The sequence below is a fragment of the Haematobia irritans genome, chromosome 2, assembly GCF_050003625.1.
Source record: "Haematobia irritans isolate KBUSLIRL chromosome 2, ASM5000362v1, whole genome shotgun sequence".
NCBI classification, from domain to species: Eukaryota; Metazoa; Arthropoda; class Insecta; order Diptera; family Muscidae; genus Haematobia; species Haematobia irritans.
The window spans coordinates 91,603,421-91,621,262 of NC_134398.1; the positions used below are offsets into that span (position 1 = coordinate 91,603,421).

General features: G+C 34.8%; 3 long non-coding RNA genes across 3 annotated transcripts in view; 2 read left to right on the plus strand and 1 right to left on the minus strand.

The window, feature by feature from the left end:
* Nucleotides 1-885, plus strand: part of LOC142225762 (uncharacterized) — a 37,038-nt gene extending 36,153 nt beyond the window's left edge. Inside the window, exon 2 of the long non-coding RNA XR_012719408.1 lies at nt 646-885. This is a non-coding gene — a long non-coding RNA (uncharacterized LOC142225762). The remainder of the gene's footprint in view (nt 1-645) is intronic.
* Nucleotides 886-5,480: 4,595 nt separating this feature from the next.
* On the plus strand, nt 5,481-6,491 carry LOC142223287 (uncharacterized). Its single transcript, XR_012718661.1, has 3 exons — nt 5,481-5,792; nt 5,857-5,962; nt 6,028-6,491. It is a non-coding gene; the product is annotated as an uncharacterized LOC142223287 (long non-coding RNA).
* Nucleotides 6,492-17,162: 10,671 nt separating this feature from the next.
* Nucleotides 17,163-17,645, minus strand: LOC142223288 (uncharacterized). The gene is made up of 2 exons (XR_012718662.1): nt 17,483-17,645; nt 17,163-17,420 (listed from the first exon to the last, which is right to left on the minus strand). It is a non-coding gene; the product is annotated as an uncharacterized LOC142223288 (long non-coding RNA).
* Nucleotides 17,646-17,842: the final 197 nt, after the last annotated feature.

The window sequence follows — 17,842 nt, forward strand, 5'->3', positions numbered from 1 at the left end:
GTTGGTTGCAATTCGATAATTACAATGAAGAAATGATGTCAGTAACTTATTTTTTGTTACAAGAACAATGTTTTGATTATTTTCCCCATTATACATCCAACACGACCATAAAAAAAGTTCACAGGATCAAAACGAAGTTCCCATAACCATTCAATTGGTTACAATAACCAATGCCGATAAATTTGGTTTTATGCTGCATAAAATTGTTGAGCTAACCACCAGCATAGTGTCCTATATCATGGGAATCAACAAATGGTTGGTACAACCAAAAGTTGAGTATACTAATAGAATCTTAGTTCAATTATAGAACGGGCGTAAGGTAGTTGTTGCAACAAATAAATATTTATATCAACATCGAATTGGTAAATGGTATGACGCTACAAAATTTGCAAAACGGGGAACAGCATTTACTTGATAATAGTCCGCAATACATTGAATAAAGTTTATCCCATAGATAAGAAGTTGCCTTCAGGTAAATAACGCACCGATTTATAAAAAAGGAATATTACAAAAGTTTCCATAAAAATTGCGGGCTTCATACATCAACAAACACAAATACTTTTTACGGCAAGCGAGCTTTTTTTATTGTATTAAGAATACAGGACGAGTCTAAGTCGATTTTGTATTTATATCTAGAGGTTTAAGGAAGAAATTTCTGGCAAGTATATATTGAATTAGGTTCTGTAGTTTGACCACATAATTGCAACCTAATAACCATCTGTCATTGGTATACAAACATTACCTATAAAAAATTGTAAATTGTAATGTAAATTGATCTCACATATATGTAGACCAAAAGCCTTTGTTGTTAGAACCTTCTGTATTTATTTTCGTAGTTTATTATGATTGTAAATCTTGTAATAAATTAATAAAATCTCAATATAATCTGCCCTTTCATTTGATATTGGAATTTGGTTAGGATAATAGTAAAGAAAATCGAGGGCGGTTGCACCAACAAACAAAACTATTAATATGAAATTGCGACAACCAATGCAAAGTTGATCCAACATACTACCATGTAGTTACAATTGCCAAATGTTAGTTGTGCTGACAGATATCATTGATAGTTGATGGAACCACCTGCTTTCGGTTGGCAAATAATTCGGTTGAGGCAACGAATTTGTTTTGTGGGTGCATGATAAAATCAACTCTCAATGACAAAGAATATGAAAAATTTACTAAAGGACAGGATTTAAGATATAGAAACATTATAAAGGGTGATTTGTTAAGAGCTTGATAACTTTTTTTTAAAAAAAAACGCATAAAATTTGCAAAATCTCATCGGTTCTTTATTTGAAACGTTAGATTGGTCCATGACATTTACTTTTTGAAGATAATTTCATTTAAATGTTGACCGCGGCTGCGTCTTAGGTGGTCCATTCGGAAAGTCCAATTTTTGGCAACTTTTTCGAGCATTTCGGCCGGAATAGCCCGAATTTCTTCGGAAATGTTGTCTTCCAAAGCTGGAATAGTTGCTGGCTTATTTCTGTAGACTTTAGACTTGACGTAGCCCCACAAAAAATAGTCTAAAGGCGTCAAATCGCATGATCTTGGTGGCCAACTTACCGGTCCATTTCTTGAGATGAATTGTTCTCCGAAGTTTTCCCTCAAAATGGCCATAGAATCGCGAGCTGTGTGGCATGTAGCGCCATCTTGTTGAAACCACATGTCAACCAAGTTCAGTTCTTCCATTTTTGGCAACAAAAAGTTTGTTAGCATCGAACGATAGCGATCGCCATTCACCGTAACGTTGCGTCCAACAGCATCTTTGAAAAAATACGGTCCAATGATTCCACCAGCGTACAAACCACACCAAACAGTGCATTTTTCGGGATGCATGGGCAGTTCTTGAACGGCTTCTGGTTGCTCTTCACTCCAAATGCGGCAATTTTGCTTATTTACGTAGCCATTCAACCAGAAATGAGCCTTATCGCTGAACAAAATTTGTCGATAAAAAAGCGGATTTTCTGCCAACTTTTCTAGGGCCCATTCACTGAAAATTCGACGTTGTGGCAGATCGTTCGGCTATTCATGATGAAATGTCAAAGCATACTGAGCATCTTTCTCTTTGACACCATGTCTGAAATCCCACGTGATCTGTCAAATACTAATGCATGAAAATCCTAACCTCAAAAGAATCACCCTTTATCAACGACTAAATCAAGAAGATAAAGACACTAAAAAGAAACAAAATGGAAGAATACAATTTCAAATTTAATTCAGATTGGTTTGTGAATAAAACAGACGTGGAATTTCCCGAAGAGAGCAAATGGCTCCTCTCTGGGCTCAAAATTCGCTTTGCCAGTAGACAAAAGCAACTTCTCTGCTATAAAATTGATAGCAGATTTGGAACAGTGCACCCTCATAAAAAATCGCTTCTGTAACATATACTCCCAAACATATTTTGCTTCAAGCATATACATTTTTGGGTATTGCTCAAACATTTATATGTTTGATATCTTCCAATATATATAATATGTTTGAAAGCATATTGGTCTAAACAATATCTATTTGGGTAGTCTAAGTTCCAAACATTTTGTATTTTTGCATCCAAATTCAATAATGTTGTCTTCCAAAAAACAATATGTTATTTTGTGAACATATAATATGTTTGGAAGCATTTTGCACCCAAAAATATTATATGCTTAAAAAAATTCTCCCAAACAATATTGTGCTCAAAATTTTATTTATTTATTTATATATTTACAATCATAATGAATTATGAAAATAAACAGGTAATATAGGTGCTAACAACATAGGTTTTCGACCTGAATGCTCAAAATTTTGTTTCTGCCTAATTGTATATTCCCCCACATCTTTCTCACTTCCACAACATTTTTCTGTAATACAAACATTGTAGAAGAAATTATTAAATTTTTTTTTATTTTAATTTTACCTTTTGCCGGACGGGGATTCGAACAGCGGACCACACAGTTTGTAAGGATCAAAGAAGTAGCTGATCAATTGCCCAAGGAAAAATAAAATGTTAATTTTGTAATAACAAGCAACAACCACCAACTTAATTCAATATCGCTCCCTGTTAAATAGCGCTCCAAGCTACTAAACACATATATGTTTATAGGCTATTTCTAAATTAATATATGTTTGCATCCAAGCATATTATATTTACAAACATTTTATGTCCCAAACATAATATGTTCTAACATATTAACATATATGTCCCAAACATGTTATGCTAGTTTATGAACATTATATGCTTGCACTCAAAAATATTGTGTTTAAAAATTTGTGTTCCAAACATATAATGTTTATAGCCAAACATATGAAAACCAGTCTTTTTCATCCGTGTGGGTACAAACAATTAGTGACGATAAGGAGAAAGACACTGTTCGTTCAAAAATTGCCAATAGAATAATGACTCACAAAAGAACAAATAAAAAAAAACCTAAAAGAGAAGTTCATTCTCACACCCTCAAAAAAAAATCGCTTCTCTAACATATGTTCCAAACATATTTTGCAGGAAGCACATATATTATTGGATATTGCCGAAACATTATTATGTTTGTTTTATGTGAACATATTATATGTTTGGAAGCATTTTGAGATCAAAAATGTTATATGCTTGGAAGAATTTTCTCCCCAAGAAGATTGTGCCCATTCCCTTACATAATTTTCACTTCCACGAAATTTTTGAGTTCTTCGCATCTTTTTCTGTAATACAAATATGCTGTTTTTTTCAAATGTCTATTCTCTTGGTTCCGAATGTCTATTCTCTTTATTCCGAATACTCATTCTAATATTCAAATTAAATAATATTTAGACTTAAGCATATTAAATGTTTGGCCTTATCATGAAACAGTTTTCCGAAACAACATACTAGCGGTTTCACAGAAATTGCTCTCATTTCATTCTCTCGCTGTGTTATGTTGATATCTTTTCATTCAACCCTAACGGTTTCCATCTCTATTTCTTTCTCTATACTAACTCTCTCTCTGTCGCTCTCTGAATAAAGTATCACAACATATATATGTATACTCTAAATTTGTAAATTTATATATGTTTACATTCACACATATTATTTTTATGAAACATTCATGCCCCAAACATAATATATTCTAACATATTAACATATGTGTCCCAAACATTCTGTGTTAGTTTAGGAACATTCCATGTTTGCACTTATATATATTGTGTTTAAAAATTGTGCCCGAAACACATTTTGTTTATATCGGAACATATGAAAAATATATTTTTCTAATAGTGCAACATATACGAGGATACAAAAAAATTTCTTAAGCGACACGGCAAAAATTATCATTACAAAATCGGGTAAAGGCAACAAAACGGTCGTTATGTATAGAGATGACTATAAAAATGGAATGCGAGATCTTCTAGATGATAAACAGACCTACAAATCTTGTAGAACGGGCCCAATTCAAAAGCTATTAAGGAAAAATAACAAATTGATAATGGAATTCTACAAACAAAACTATATTTCAAAATACGAAAAATTCCAGCTTACTTCAAATTCAGCTACGGCTCCTCGTCTGTATGGACTTCCAAAAATTCATAAACCAAATATGCCACTTCGCCCTATTGCGTCATCTTTCGAAGTTCCATGTTACAACTTGTCGAAATATATTGGAACGATTTTGAAGAATATTATATTGGAAAAATATAATATAAAAAACTCACTAGAACTTAAAGTAAAACTGGACGACATACTTATATCTCTCGATTCATTGTTCACTCGATTCATTGTTCACTAATATACCGATTCATTTAGCAATTAAAAACATAATGACAAAATTGGAATCACACAATAATACCAAAATCGCAATTTCTAAAAGCTCTCCAATTTGGTCTCAATGACAACAATTATTTCATATTTGAGGACAACATTTACAATCAAACTTATGGGATGCCAATGGGAAACCCGCTATCTCCAACGATAGCCGATATTATCCTCGACACTTTATTGGAATCGTGTTTGGCAGAATTGGATCAACAAAATATACACATAAAAATGATCACAAAATATGTAGATGATCTATTTGCCATAATAAAGAAGAAGGATGAGCATAAAATACTAAAAACATTCAACAACTATCACAAAAAAATACAATTCACACTTGAAAAGGAAGAAAATTAAAGCATTCCACATTTGGATATAAAAATTTATAGAGAGAAAAACAAAATAATAACGGATTGGTACGCAAAACCCATTGCATCTAGTCGTCTAATCAATTTTCATTCAACTCAGCCTATAAGGCAAAAAGTAAAAACAGCAAATCAATTAATATCCAAAGTTATCACTCTGAGTGATAAAACATTTCTACACAAAAATGTTATGATAATTAGGAATATATTAACTAATAATTGTTTCCCTATAAACATTACAAATAATCTAATTGACCGAAAACTTAATATAAATCCAACAAAACAAACAGAAAAGAACCAATCTGGCAACATCAAATATTTTGGATTCCCTACCCAATAAACACAGGATGAGCGTTTTTCAAATGCAACAACTTTTCAGTTTGAGGGTAAATATAATTTTCAACATAAATTCAACTTGACTTGAAATAGCTCATCTTCAATACATCTTCAAATTGTTTGCGAAATACTTCCAATTTGCCAAAATTTTGACGAAATCTTTGAAAAGGTGTTGAAGATAATATGAGAAAACTTTGACAAAACACTACCCTAAAATGCAACGAAAAAACCATGTGGTTTTCAATACTTATTTGTGCAACGAAGTTCGTGGTCAATTGCAAGAAATTAAAAAATGGAAAATTTTAGACAAATAACCAAATAGTTTATAAAAATAGGTAAGTGAAAATAAAAAATTAAATAAAACTTTAAGGAAGTCACTAAATGTATATCTCTTTGCAGAAAACTAAAATTATGGATTCTACGTTCTTGAAAACATTAAAAAGCTGGCCGATGAAAAAATGGTGGACAATTAACTGGAACTGCTTCAAATAGTTTATAATAATTGGTACGTCAATATGAAAAATTAAATCAACACTTTAGATATGTCACTAAATATAAATCTCTTTGCAGAAAACTAAAATCTCTGGATGCTACATTCTTGCAAACATTAAGAAGCTGACCAATGAAAAATGAGTGGCTTATCGACAAGAAAAAGAAACATTACAAGTGCAACCAATTAAAATTGTTAAAAACAACAAATTGTTGAAATCAACAACTTCTGGATGAAAATATGCATCACATCGTCAGTTTAATTCATATGCTATTATCAGTTTAAAATGGATATTTTGTGAATTCCTTCTGCTGGAAATCAATTCTAACACGCGGTCCAGTACGTTCCTAATTTCAAATTGCCCGCATGTTAATAAATTTTAATGCTGTTTTATGACACCAAAAGGAAGGAAATCGAATTATCAATGCAACAGTGTTTACTAATAATGTTTAAGATATTTAAAGTTTTTTTTTTTTGTTTTTTTTTTGTTCTTATTTGTTGATATGTTTAATAAGATTATTATTTATCAATTGGTATTGTAGTGTATTAAGTAGCGTAGTGTATTATTATATATTTTATTTTGATGAAAATGAATAAATTATACAAAATTCATAGAATTTTGGCTTTGACTTTCAATTCATACATATTTAGGTTGAAAAGTATGTGCAACGATGTTAATTTTGAATTTGACTCGCATCGAAAATTGTTTGAGAAATTATTGAGTAGCGATGCATTTCAATTTGAGGATAACACTTGAGATACTATTGCTAATGTGTTGAATTTCACTGTTGACGGTAATGTCTGTTTTTTGTTGAGAACACTATTTTCTCAACAACTTGAATATTACCCTAATCCTTTGAAAAAATGTTTGAAAATTGTTGAAATTTAGCATTTTTCAAACGTTTGTGTTTATTGGGTACATACCCAAACTTACAGAACAAAAACACTTACAAGATATCATAAACAACAACGAAATAAGCTTAGCACACAAACCAAACAAAACAATAGCCTCTCTATACACACAAACAAAAACCAAAATAGCAACAACTGAGCAAAGCAATGTGGTGTATGAAATAACATGTACTGGAAACTCTACAGAGAAATGCGGTAAATGTTATATTGGCACAACAAAGCGCAGCTTAGCCACACGAATTGCAGAGCACGAAGGAGATATAAAGAAAGAAAATATGACAACAGCATTGGCTCAACACTGCGTAGAGAACAACCATAATGCAGATCTACGAAACGTAAAAATATTGGACAAAGAGAATAAGAGATATACATTAGAGAGTTTACGTATACAACAAAAAACAGCAAGTGCAATAAACAGAAAAGAAGACAAAGACAATGCTAACGCCAACTACAGCATTGTATTATTATAGTTTAGTCGGTTACCATCTGTGATAACAACATAAGTTTTACTGTGATATTAGTTTAAGTTAATTATTTTTGCAATTACTAAGTATGTGTTTTATGTCGAATTATAGTAATTTCGTAATAATTGACGTTTTTGTTTGCAAATGTAATTGACGATAAATTGAATGTAAGTGAAACTTATTCGGAAATCAATAGATTGTATGTGAAAATGTAATGTATTTCCAAAGATAATTGAGTATAACAAGATTAAGCATTGTGCTCTTATCAAGAGAAGACAAATGTCAAGGTGTAGAGGGCTATGAGAAAAAAATTGTTTTATTTGTCAATTTTTTCCAAAGCAGCTCTGGAAAAAATTGACAAATAAATTTAAAAATTGTTAATATATGTTCCAAATATTCCTCAAATAAATTGTTTAAAAATTGTTAATATATGTTCCAAATATTCCTCAAATTAATTGTTTATTATTTACAGACCTTTTAAAACTTTTACGCACACAATGATTGTAATAAATTAAATGTTTGCTGCCAAAATATGCTTTTGACAACCCTGTTATTTTCATTAGAGGTGCGTACCAGCTTACGAAATTGAACGCTACCGAAAATTTCGTTAGCATAAATAGCAATGCATTTCTTATGGGAATGAAAATTTTCGCTAGAGGTGCATACCGGCCTTATATTGTTGCCAGATCCAATAAAAAAATCATCCCTGATGAAGCTAGAAAAAATCCCAGCGAAACGTTGGATGAAAATAATGGAATAATTCAATATTTGTTTTATTCGTATTCAAAAATGACCTTGAAAGCCCAGAGAAAATACACGGATGAAAAAGACTGATTTTCATATGTTTGGCTATAAACATTATATGTTTGGAACACAAATTTTTAAACACAATATTTTTGAGTGCAAGCATATAATGTTCATAAACTAGCATAACATGTTTGGGACATATATGTTAATATGTTAGAACATATTATGTTTGGGACATAAAATGTTTGTAAATATAATATGCTTGGATGCAAACATATATTAATTTAGAAATAACCTATAAACATATATGTGTTTAGTAGCTTGGAGCGCTATTTAACAGGGAGCGATATTGAATTAAGTTGGTGGTTGTTGCTTGTTATTACAAAATTAACATTTTATTTTTCCTTGGGCAATTGATCAGCTACTTCTTTGATCCTTACAAACTGTGTGGTTCGCTGTTCGAATCCCCGTCCGGCAAAAGGTAAAATTAAAATAAAAAAAATCATGTGGGGGAATACACAATTGGGTAGAAACAAAATTTTGAGCATTCAGGTCGAAAACCTTTGTTGTTAGCACCTATATTACCTGTTTATTTTCATAATTCATTATGATTGTAAATATATAAATAAATAAATAAAATTTTGAGCACAATATTGTTTGGGAGAATTTTTTTAAGCATATAATATTTTTGGGTGCAAAATGCTTCCAAACATATTATATGTTCACATAATAACATATTGTTTTTTGGAAGACAACATTATTGAATTTGGATGCAAAAATACAAAATGTTTGGAACTTAGACTACCCAAACATATATTGTTTAGACCAATATGCTTTCAAACATATTATATATTGGAAGAGATCAAACATATAAATGTTTGGCCAATACCCAAAAATGTATATGCAGAAGCGATTTTTTGTGAGCGTGTACATACAGAGAAAACAATAATTAGAAAAAGGTCGATAAACAAAATAATCTTGTAAAATGTTATTGAGGCTTATTTTCTTTCTTTTAGGGTAGGTACTATGTTCGGTTTTCGAGTTGAAAACCACTTTATTTTCGCGATTACTTTTCCTTAAATAATCAAAATTATAAATGAAAACAAACTTATTCCTGTAAAGTCTTGCCGAAATCTAGAGGATCAAGAAACAACGCATCAATTGAGTTAATTTGTCTGTTTTATATTGAACTGTTTTAATAAAGTAACCACGAAAATTTCAACGCGAAAAGCGAACAGAGTACTTACCTTTACATAGGAATATTCTTTACAGAAGAATGTATTGTCTACTTAGAACTATCTTCGTCTTATTCTAATACACGATGATGTGTGAGAAATGCTATTAGCATGATTGAGATGGATTATATGTTAACTAACATACATATTGACTAGACAATAAGGCTTGCTCGCGGCCTTGACAGAGACCTGACAGGCATAAACAAATAATAAAATAAATAATAAATATAAAAACAAAACAACAGTCTACAAACTAAATAACGAAGGCAAACATAGGTTAGGTTAAAGTGGCAGCCCGATTAAGATTCAGGCTCACTTAGACTATTCAGTCCATTGTGATACCACATTAACTAAAAGTACCTATTACATATGGGCACTTCTAGTTTTAACCGCTGAACCTTCTTAATTATTTTTCTTTGTTGAACCAACCAGATTGTTCCAAAAACAGTGGCAGACTGCTTAAGTTAACGTTTTCCAGATCCGCCAGTAATCTGAAGCTATATGCTCCTAAAAGTTGCTTGCGCTTTACACAAAATGCAGGACACTCACACAAGAGGTGTTTAATTGATTCTTTTTCCTCTGCATCATGACAGCTCATACAATAGTCATTATACTTCGCGCCAATAGTTTTTGCAAAATCGCCTATCAGGCAGCGACCCGTTATAGCAGATATCAGGAGTGATATCTGACGTCTCGAGAACATTAGCATATCTAGTGTGCGGTTTAAGTTGAAATGGGGCCATATTTGCTTGGTGTCGTTACAACCCTTGCAATTCTCCCATCGAACATTTGCCATCATAACAGCCTTCTCACGCAGCATGAGCTTGCAGGTAGCTAGGGGCATACCAACAAATTCTAGTTCCCCTGGAATATGTAAGGTAGTCCCTAGCCTTGCCAACTCATCCGCTTCGCAGTTCCCCGGTATGTCCAGGCACCCATATTAGGTGAATATTGTACTGCTCAGCCATCTCATTGAGAGATTTGCGGCAGTCGATGGCCGTTTTCGAGTTGAGGAACACAGAGTCCAAGGATTTTATTGCAGGTTGACTGTCTGAGTATATATTAATGCCCACATTTTTTGGAACATTACTTCTCAGCCAATTCGCCACCTCTCTTATTGCTAATATTTCAGCCTGAAAAACACTACAGTGATTAGGTAATCTTTTCGCTATTCGAAGTTCCAGATCATTAGAATATACTCCGAACCCCACTTGTCCATCCAATTTGGAGCCATCAGTGTAGAAATCTATATATTCTTTATTCCCCGGGGTCTGTGTGCACCACGCCTCACTGTTGGGGATTAGAGTCTCAAACTTTTTGTCGAAAAGTGGACTCGCCAAAGTGTAATCCACTACGTTAGGCACATCTGGCATTGTTTTGAGGACAGAACTGTGACCGTAACCTTTTTCCGACCACAGCGATAGTTCGCGCAACCGCACAGCCGTTGTTGCAGCTGACTGTTTGGCCAAAATGTCTAAAGGCAATAGATGCAGCACGACATTAAGGGAATTTGTTCCTGTCTTGCTGAATGCGCCTGAAATACACAAACACGCCATACGCTGAACTTTATCTAAACAAGTCGGTTTCTGAAGTGCCGGCCACCAGACTACAACACCATATAGCATTATAGGTCTAACCACTGCCGTGTATAGCCAATGCACAATTTTTGGTTTCAGTCCCCACTTTTTTCCTATTGCCTTTTTGCACGAGTACAAAGCTACAGTTGCCTTTCTCGCCCTTTCTTCAATATTAAGCTTAAAGTTCAGCTTCCTGTCCAAAATAACGCCAAGGTATTTTGCACATTCACCAAAGGGAATTTCAATACCCCCTAAGGAAATAGGCCTAACCGTGGGAGTTTTGCGATCGTTGCAGTACATGACTAATTCTGTCTTTGCAGGATTTACCCCAAGACCATTGTCTTTCGCCCATTTCTCAGTCATCCGGAGGGCCCTCTGAATAATATCTCTGATTGTGGATGGGAATTTTCCCCTGACTGCCAGAGCCACATCATCTGCGTATGCCACCACTTTTATCCTTTCTTTTTCTAGAGTAACCAGAAGGCTATTTATAGCAACATTCCAAAGAAGAGGTGATAGGACTCCTCCTTGGGGAGTGCCTCTGTTCACATACCTTTGTATGTTTGCTTGTCCTAGTGTGGCTGAAATACGTCTCTTCATTAGAAGTTCGTCTAACAGCCTGAGTATACATGGATCAACATTCAGAGTTGTCAGTCCATTTAATATCGAGCTCGGATGGACATTATTGAACGCCCCTTCGATGTCTAGAAACGCCACGATTGTGTATTCTTTGACAGATAGTGAGCTTTCAATAAAGCTGACTAGTTCATGTAGTGCGGTCTCAGTAGACCTGCCCTTCGAGTATGCATGCTGTCGTTTCGAGAACAAACTTGAATCGATGCTAGTTCTAAGATAAATATCTATCATCCTCTCCAGAGTCTTAAGTAGGAATGAGGATAAGCTGATTGGTCGGAAATCCTTCGCCCTCGAGTGAGAGGCTTTTCCCGCTTTAGGTATGAAAACGACTTTTGTTTCCCTCCACTTTCCTGGGATATATGATAAGTTGATACATCCTTTATATATCACCGACAACCAGGGGATAATTTTGTCAGTTACAGCTTGTAACTCCGCCGGAGTAATTCCATCAGGTCCAGGGGATTTGAATGGTCCAAAGCTATTTAGCGCCCATCTTATTCTAGTTTCCGATACAATTTCCTCGACAGGAAACGACCGCTGAGCAACTGTGGCACCGCCAGTACATGGTTCAACCGTCTGATTTCCAGGAAAATGTGTGTCCAATAGTACCTCCAGCGTCTCCTTACTGGACGTTGTCCAATTGCCCTCCGATGTTTTAATGAAACCTGGAGCGGAGTTGGTGGATGCTAGAACCTTCCGTAGTCTGGAAGCCTCGGACGTATTCTCAATACTGCTGCAGTAAGCATTCCAAGAGTTATGCTGAGCCTTTCTCAGTTCTCGCTTGTATCCTCTCAGATTCTTCTTGTAAGCGTCCCAGTCCTCAGGGGCTCTGGTGGACTTTGCCTTGTTAAAGAGCTTCCTGCAGGATTTCCTCATATTACTTAATTCCGTAGACCACCATGGTGGTCGATGTTTCCCCCTTGGCTTTCCTCTAGGGCATGCAGCTTTCAGTGAGATGTTGAAGGCCTTAGTAATCCGCTCCACTGCGTGTTCGATATCTTGCACATTTCTCATATTTGTCTCTGTTATTTCCGGTATCATCATATTGAACGATTCCCTATACCTATTCCAGTCAGCTTTCCTAACATTTGGCGGAAATATGATCTTGGTGATATGAACATCAAATTTGAAACTGATGTAGCGATGATCTGAGAAGCTGTGTTCACTTAAAACCTGCCACTCAGATATCATTTCATTTAGTTCTTGCGAGGCCAAGGTGATGTCCAAAACCTCTTGCCTGTTTTTAGTGACAAAGGTTGGGACATCTCCCTTGTTGCAAACTACCAGATTAGTACGCAAAATAAACTCTATTAGCGACTCTCCCCTTGCATTAGTATCACTACTTCCCCATATACTATGATGTGCATTCGCATCGCATCCCATAATGAGTTTCGCCTTTGTTTTCAGTGACTCCTCCACTAAGGTCTTAACGGCATATGGAGGCATCTCCCTGTCATGTCCCATGTAGACCGAAGATACCCAATATTTGCATTTGGCTATTTCTAAACTTGCAACGACAGTGTCTGTATTGCACATTGAGGGAAGCAGAAACAAATTGAGCTCGTTTTTAGCAATTATACAGGCTCGATTTACATCATTACCAGTATACTGAAATAGTTTGAACCCCGGAGTACTTAATTCACATATTTTGTTTTTGTAAACATATGGTTCTTGAATAAGAACTATATCTATGTCCCCTTTCATCAGGAGAACTTTTAAGGCAGCACATGCAGCCTTACAATGATGAAGATTTATCTGGAGGATCCGTAGGACCATCGAGATTTTCAACAACCGTCACATCAGCCGCTTCGATCGAGTCATCAAGAATGTCCTCTTCAGAGATATCGGTGACTCTCGCAATAACCATAGGTTCGACTTTGGTGAGTTCTGAGGCAATAGAAGCCTCCTCACGCATACGGTATCTATCCATGTCTTCAACTTTGGTATCTCCCTCGACTTCGCAAGAGGATCCGCTTACTTCTGATTCAGACAGAGGCTTGTCCATTTCTGAATCCTTTAGCTGATCGTTTTTATACACCTTCATTTGGATATAATGAAAGCCATAACATACACGGCCCTGGGACTTTGCCAGATGTGGCAAAGACTGAGTGTTCAATATAAACACTGCATGCCGTCTTGGTCCATCCACTTCATCCAAACGGCCAACCTTCCAATCAGCTGTTGGAAGATCTGGATTGCATCGTTTCAGTCTATTTAAAATAGATTCAGGGTCAGAAGGGTTTGCAGGTATCCAGGCATGTGCTCTAGGTCTAGCCGGTATGTCTTTCTTCTCGACTAACTCTAGAGCAGATCCTTCCCAAACTTCACCAATTAGTATCAGAGCAGCTTTAAAACATTCTATAGACCTCTGGTCCTCAAATGCGACTAGCTTAAATCGTCCTTGATACCAACCAGCCTCTTGGTGTCGAGGATCTGGGCCGGGAAACTTTTCCAGTACCTGTGAGTAGACGACAGATAGAGCATTCTCAATTTCCCCCCATTTTTGCTTTGGAACCATACCGTCCAATGCTCCTTTATTAATGATAGCCATCACAAGGCTATCTTTAGCAACTGAGGCAAACGATCTTTGATCCCTTTTGGAGGATGGCAGCTCATCCGGCGATCGTTCCCTTTTTCCAGTCTCAAGAATTCCTTGAGCTCATTTTAAGGAATCGCTTTGTTTAGCCGACAACGTGCTTGGGTCGACTGATCCTAACTTCTTTAGGATAAACAAAGCATTTCTGCGTTCCTTGAATCTCTTTCGTGAGGGATTACCTCCTTTTGATGTCGTTACCTTAGAAAAAGTTCGACTTGTCAGTGTGTCGCCACCTGTCGACCCGTCTACAGGTCGACTAATTGGGCCTAACTCTTGGTCATTGCCCAGATTTATAACTCCAGTCGATACCCGTCCACTGGGCCCTGAAGTTAGCAACCCAGTGGATGACTTGGAATTTCGCTGCATGGTGGCTTAATATCCCACCACACTTGAAATTCGTAGTAGGTACCTATGACTATGAGTTTATCCGCTATTGAAAAAACACGTCCGTTCCGTTCGACGGTTGAATAGGAATTCAAAAAAAGCAAACATAGTGTCTGCTAATAACATGTATTCTGCAATCGTATATAATACGATTTAAAGTGGTTACAATTGAAGCGGTCGTTCAGGTACATTTTGAACTATGGTATTTGATATCAAAATTTTTTGTAAATTTGTTTTTTGTCTTGGATTTAGTTTAAAACTTATACTAAATTATTTTCTTTTTTTATGTGTTTCAGCCCCTTTTGGAGCCAGATGTTGTTTTTTTGTAGAGAGGAGGCAGATCGTGGATCGTTGAGTTGCTGAGGATTTCGTTGAGGATTCCAACGGAGGAAAGGTAAGTTGACTCAGCCCATATAGTTTGTCTTTCAATGTCATAGATTTCGTTCATTGGGATATTTTCGGATTTTTGCAGTTTTTCGGCAAAAAGTTTTTGATGTCGAAGAGCGTATGTGCAAAATGGCTCAACTCCTGAATTTTCATATATATAAGTATTGGAATATTTCTTTGTCCTGTGTGCATAGTGTTTGTTCACACACTTACGCAGGATTTTCCGTTCAAATATTTGCATTTCTTTGGCTACTGTTGGGGATATTGTGAACCATATACCTAATCGTAATTGTATAGGAGCAGTTTTGTTTGCATGGGTAAGTATTTGTTGTTAAATAGAAATGAAAAAGACCCAGCTATTCTTTTTGCTTTTTGTAGTGTTGTTCTTCCATGCGAGTTGAATTTCAATAGATTGTCAAATGATACTCCTAAGTATTTGAAAGATGTTTTAAATGGTATTTCAATTCCATCTAGGAAGGCGGCTAGTGTCCTATTTTCTGGGACAACATTTTTCGGACATTTTCCGGACGCGTTTCGGATGCAAATGGCTTCGGATTTTGCAGCATTAATCTTGATGCCCCACGTTTTATAAAAATTGCTGATAATGTTAAGATGGTTTGACGCGTTGTGTAAGGCTTGGCTTGGTGATTTATGATGCGATTATATTATGCAGTCATCAGCATATAGAATGGCTTTGGAATAGTTAGTAGTGTGTGGGAAATCGTGAAGGAAGAGGTTAAACAGGAATGGAGCAAGAACACTTCCCTGTGGTACCCCACTACTAATCATTCCTGTTGAAGACGACGTTTCTTGTACAGAGACTAGAAATTTTCGTGCTGATAAATAGCTCATGATCAACTTGATGAGATAAGGATCAATAACAAGGCCTGTCAATTTATATAGAATTCCTTTATGGCAAACAGAGTCAAATGCCTTTTCTATATCCAAAGAGATTGCCACTGTGCAAGTTTGGTATCGTAGTCCTGCAATGATGTCATTGTGAAATTTTAGTAGAGCATGTTGGGTTGAGTGTTTTCGTTTAAATCCAAATTGAAAGTTTGATATAGGATCTATAATAAGCTCCTTTTCGATTTTATCTTTCACTAATTCCATTTCTTTCCAACATTGGACAGTAAAGAAATTGGACGAAAATCAGCAGTTGCCATTGCTTGCTTCTTTTTAATGGGTATGATTTTTGCCATTTTCCAATCTGTTGGAAAATGCCCGTTGTTGATGCAGTGATTGTATATTAACGTAAATAAAGTGTAAATATGTTCTGGAATGGATTCTACGCAAGATGTCACCTTATTGTCCAGATCCAGTTTTAATGGAATGGTTTCACGAAATATTGATGAATAAAAGTTTTTGAATTGATCTGCTATTTCACTGCTGCTTGTAATTATTATGCCATTGGTACATAGTTGATTGCAAAAAGGAGATTTATTTTTACCAGTTTTATGTTTATTTCTAAACTTTTGAGCGCTTTCCAATGCTATTGTTTCTTTTAAAATTTTCTTTAAAAGTTGAATTTGCTTAGATATAATCTTATACTGGCTACTAAGTCTGTTCCCATGCCTGTGAATTATCTTCTTAAGCTCTTTTTGCCATTGGTGTTTGATTTTTAGTATTTTTTTAGCTTTCTCCGACAGAGGAGGTTTGCCGTCTTTGATGACTGTTTTGGCAGAATGATTATTATGAACTGTGTTATGAGAGAATCAATCTCTTGATTATTGAGATTAATTGAGTGTTCTGGAGTAATTTGACGCGTCACGCTATCCAAATCATTAAGAAAATTATCCCAATTCGTATTTTTGAATGAAATAAAAGTTCGCGGTGAAACCATTATAATATCTGAACACATTGTTAATTTCATCAAAAGTGGAAAATGATCTGAAAAGGTTGAAAGAGATGAGATTTCGAAGTTACTACTGATTCTGTCAATGAGGTTAGCACTTATTAAAAAGTGATCCACACCCAGAAAAAAATGACCCCTTCTTTAAGTTAAAATTACTAATTGTGAAGAAAGTTGAACTTCGTATAGCGCCAAAGACATTTTTATTTTTTGAACGATGTGATTTTCGTTGAAATTAGGTAGAATGCATTCCATATATTAATTAACATTTTCCTATATTTATGTACCACTGTACTACAGAATGAAAAAATTTAACTGAATTGAATTCATATATGGAATTATTTTATTGAACTTTTTTCATTCATTGGGACAAATCTTACATATTTGTGGTAAACCTTTTTACTTCAAACTTAGAACTGCTTACCTTCGTTTTTAAATACAATTTTATTTATTTATATAGTCATTTTTTTCTTCAATAAAATACACGGTTTTTTAATATATTAAATATATTTATTAAGAATCAACAGCATCGACTGGCCTTGAAATATTAGTTTATTATTCCACTATTTCCAATTTCCATGTAATGTCATCAACTGTAAAACGTATTTTTCCTTCTTCTTGTACCTTTCACTTTTAATAAGTTGTTGCATAACGAGTGTGTCCCCCTTTTACAATTTCAATACCTACAAATAAAAAAAATCATCAACCAATTTTTTCACAAAAGCTTAGCGTCATTGAATGTTACCTGTTAATTGAAGATTCCAAAATGAAGACGAATGAAGGGGTTGTTATTCTGTTTTCTTTCTTTATACACCATCACGAACATAGTTTTTTTCTCGCTAATTTAAAATAGCAAATATTTTATATATTTTATTTATTATATTATTTTACTATATTATTTTTTAACAATCCCTCCGTATACCATAACAACGCGATTCCAACTAAAAAAACAACCCACGCGCAAACATACCGATAACATCGATGACAGATATCGATTACAGTTAGATAAAAGAAATATAGGAGAATTTCCTATTTTCTAACAAGTGTGTCTCCTTAAGTTTGATTGAATACTTCTTAGTACGAAGGAACTAAAATATTTTCTATG